Consider the following 4785-nt stretch of genomic DNA (forward strand, 5'->3'; position numbering starts at 1 on the left):
AATCTGATCTTCTGGTGTTGTCTTGGTGGTGTCTGTTTCAAGTTTTTGATCTCTTTAGCGGGACTTTTTTTTGTATTTTCTCTTTTTTTTGGCTGTGTGCATCCTTTATGCCATTAGGGCATGATGTTGTTGCAGAGGTTGGGTGTAATTGATATCTGTGGGAGGCGACGTTCCCATCGACAGCGAGGCGCCTGTGGTGACTTCGCTAATTTCAAGATTCAATCTGCCGGCTCAGTATTTCGGAGGTGCTCATAGGGGTAGGGTGTGCGTGTGTACGTTCATTGTGGTGAGTGTATGCGCATGTATGTGAGCGGCTACGTTTGTACTTTGTTTCTCAAAAAAAGGAAACAACAATGTAGTTTGAAAAAAATGAGGATCTTGAAGTTTCCCCAAGGCACCACAACCGCTAAGAACCTTCAAGAAGGGACAGCTAAGACTAGTTTCACCGTTTCTGAAGAGCATAAGCCTCCACACAAAACTGTGGTCGTTCTCCAAGGCGTCACGGTCAATTGTAAAGTTAGAAGCACAAGCAATATTTTCAACAACAACGGGGTCCTTCAATGTACCAAGAACCTTTCATAAGTGGCCCAAAGTTGTTCATGATTCTCCCTAAGCTTCATGAGCTCACCCTTGAAAAGCTTGTTAGCAATCTCAAGGTGCCCAAGATGCTTAGAGGGAGAAGCATGAGCAACTTCAAGCTCATTCTTTGAAGCTTCGAGATCTTGGAACATTAAAAGAGCCATCTAAGGGTATCCATGTCCTTGACATTATCAAGTTCAAAGGTTTCAATTTGTTGCTTAAGAACAAATCTAGTGTTCTTCTCATCGCTTGGTTTTGCTTAAGGAGATCTCCATTTCTAATCTTCAAGATGGGACCTCAAATAGTCAATGGACTCATCGCCTGAAGTAACAATTTCCATTAAGAACTCAAATTTAGCAAGAGTGTGACCACGAAGAGAACACCTCACTTTATACAATCTGGTGATTATATCGGCATCATCATCATCATCATCATCACCACAGATGCCAGCGATAGAAGAGGTTGAGATCCCCTTAGCTCCTCTTGCCATGAGGCAATTGCCGAAGTTCTTGGAAATGGAGGAGTTCTCAAGTAGTCCTTAGAGTAGTCATAAGTCAAGAGAGTCCCGACTTCAGCAAGATCCAAACTGGCTACACTCACTTCCTTCTCCCCATCCCCACTTTCCTCGTCGGATGTGTATTCGACATCAACAACAGCTTTGCCTTCTCTCCTCTTGTTCTTCTTGTATCTTTCATTGATGGGATTTGGCTTCAATCTTGGCTTAGCTCCCCTATCATACTTGGGATTTTCTTTATCCTTCTCATAAGGACACTTATCGGTGAAGTTGGTTGCTTCATCACAAATGAAAAAGTCATATTCTTATCACTAGGGAAACTCAACCCCTTCTTCCCGAAGTTTTTTCCATTTCTTGGCGAAGAAAGCAAGATCCACATGAATATCACCAGTTGAGATCATCTCATATTTTTCTTAAATCTCTTCATTATCTTGCTTGGCTTGCACAAAGTTGGCCTTAAAAGCAATGTTATGGGAGGATTCAATGATACAATTCATTCTTTGACCTTTTTCCCTTCTTTGGCAATGTTCTTTGTGACAACAAAGTATGAGACAAGATCATTCGGGGTGAAATTGCTTTGAGCATCAAGTAGTTGCAAGTTGAGGGCCATTTTTTTATCATCAGACACAACCATTGAGACAATCTTGGACTTGATGGTCTCGTCGTTCACATAAAAATCATATTGGAACTTGTCGCAACAAATATCCTTGATTTTCACAAGTTCCAAAGATCCTTGGCAGAGTCAAGATCGCGAACTTTATCATGAAGAGCACAATGAACCGCACTCAAAATCTTGTCACGGAGCGATGCGTTGATTTGCTGATCATAGTACCAGTGCAGATACAGGCGGACTTGAATCCACGAACCAACACGTCCCAAAGCTCCTCGCTACAATTGCAAAGATGAGACTCCATAGAATTTCTCCAATAAGAAAAGCGAGTTCCATCAAAGTTGGGAGAATGCCCCAAATTATTAATATGAGGTACGAGGAGATTGATGTTAGGGTACATAAAATGAAATTGATTATAAGACTCTGGAGGCTTTATATTTCCACTCCCATGAGTGGGATCCACAAACACCTCCTCATCCGGTGATATAGGTTTCCCAATGGAGGTAGACGAGGGGTCACCAAGTGTAGTATTATCTCCAAGATCCTTAAGACACAATCCCACTAGCTTGCTAATCCGATCATCAAGCTCAACGTCTTTCTTAGCTTTTTCATGAGCAAGAATTTCCTTGATCTCTTTGACCAAATAGGTCTTATCCTCCTCATCATTGAAAAAAACCCATATCGCTCTTAAGGAGGTAAAGCACTTAAAAGGAGCCCTCTGATACCAATTAAAAGGGTAGATATGGTTAACCTAGAGGGGGTGGGGGTGAATAGGCACTACAAGTTTTTTTGGAAGCCTAGGCTATGCGGAAATATGAGTGAGCCTACTGCAAAGTAGGTAAGGCGACCTATATGATGATACAAGGTACTTCAAAAACGAAAGCTATCACAAGAGTAAATAACACAAGTCGGATAGAAATAACCGAGGCACGTGGAGACGAATATGTCTTCCCATGTTCCCTTCTTTGGGAGGAAGGTACACCACATTGGATAGGTTGGGATCCCACGAAGGGTTTCCCACCGCCATGAAAGGCTCACTCATATTTCCGCATATGAATAACTCACTGACTAGTGGTAGACTTTAAGGTAGTCTCCAAACCCCCAAAACATTCCATGGGGAAGCCAAATTCCTCCACGCGACCCTAGCCGCCTAGGTTTTACCATGAACCAAAGAGTAATAATCAAGATCGATGAACTCAAGGGTAAATGAAGTATTGATAACGGTGGGACTCCAAGTGTAGAGTGTGCAGTTTAGGAAGCAATTTTCCCCACAAGGGTGACTCGAGTGTTATCTCGAACTCTCGGGAAACTGAGCAAAGAGGTATCTCTCCCTCTCTTCTTTTAGCAATCCTGCAATGTAAAATAAAGTCTTGTGTTCCCAACTCTATAACACAAGTAGTAATAAAATATGTAAAACTAGACAAAATAAAGTAACTAAAAAATAGTAAAAAGGCTGATTGTTTTTGGGGTTTTGGATGCAAATAAGATAAGTAAATATTTTTGTATTTTCGAATTAAAATAGTGCAGCAAATAAAAAGTAAGATAAAAGCAATATAAAGGTGTTTCTTATAAAAAAATGTCTCGTGGATAATTAATGAACATCGGAAATTGTCTTCTTAGACATGTCACAAAAAATATTTCCTTTTCCCTGAAACGTTCTACCCGGACATAAAATATATGGATGTTGACGTGAAATATCCTTTTGAGACAATAGATGCATATATACACTAGGAGCCATAGTGTGTTTTCTAAAAAAAATAGATTATAAAGTAGTGGATTTTCTTAATAGAAAGCGGCTTGGAAAGGCCCAGAAGCTTCATTATAAAGCGGTGGGTACAGATTTAAAAATAGACCCTCTAGCATCTATTGCCCTGGAAAACCTACAATTTAAAGATAAGGCCTCTAATATAACAAAAAGGACTGTAGCACTAAAAATCTTCAAGCAATCAGGTGCCTAGGCTCCTCCACCACCGCACGTCAGCAACCTCAAGGCACAAGATGCGCCAAGGTCAGAGAGGAGGATGCTCACGATACTCTCGTTGGCGATGCAGAACCAACTTCGCTGACCATCACTGCACCACCGGGGACGAACCACTTGGGGGGTGAAGCAATGGCGAGCTCTGGCGCCTGTCAGAGAAGAAAGGCCTCCAGAAGGAGGTTGAAACTTTGGAGCAGAGCCGCCCTTCGACCATCAGATGCTAGGGCAAGGCGTGATTGCCAACATCGGTCCCCTGGTAATGATCTTTTGAGAGAGTGTTTCCGAAGATTGCCGCCCGCTCCACAGGTCTACGAAGGACATCAACAGACCAGTACTCCTCTTCTTGACCAGCACCTTGATGGCGAAAAGAAAAAGGAAGATCGATCTCCCTGCCTCGATCTGGAGAGCACAAATCAAACTTTATTGAAGGCGATGTCGAAGTCCCCAATGGCATCTCGCCAGTCTCCACATGGGTAATACTTAGATCTAGAACTAGAAAAAACTACCTCTACAACTACTACTACTATGGACAAGAGGAGCCGACCTCCTTTCTTTAACTCACTCCGGCCAGCCGAGGAGAAGGAGAGTGGAGTCAAGAAGAAAGGACGACTCTCAAAAGAGGGGCTGGAGAGAGAAAGCGGAGAAAGAAAAGAGAGCCCTCCCTCTTCGCGTATTAAGGGTGACTTCTTTTGGGCTTCTGCTTATGCATAAGCCAGCTTCTGAGTTTCGGTGGGGAGAAACTGTGGTGGGTAGAAGCTCCTAGAAGCTAGTTTCTCCTATTCTTTTGGGCTTCTAGAATTATGGCTTATTTCTATGTTAAGTTGTAAAATTTCTCCTATAAATGTTCTAATACTACCCGGGCATGCAAGGGCTCTGAGAGGGGCAAAACAATCTCGCACTACAAGAAAAGTTCTGATAGACAGCGTCTCAAAATCGTCCGCTAAGGGGTATTTTTCGTCGCCTATGGGCCTAACCCGACCTTCGATAGACAACGTCTCAAAATCGTCCGCTAAGGGGTATTTTTTCGTCGCCTATGGGCCTAACCCGACGATATGGGTTCTCACGTAGGAAACCGCGTCGGCAAAGTCCTACGACGATTTTTTC

This window comes from Lolium rigidum, chromosome 7 (genome assembly GCF_022539505.1).
Source record: "Lolium rigidum isolate FL_2022 chromosome 7, APGP_CSIRO_Lrig_0.1, whole genome shotgun sequence".
NCBI lineage: Eukaryota > Viridiplantae > Streptophyta > Magnoliopsida > Poales > Poaceae > Lolium > Lolium rigidum.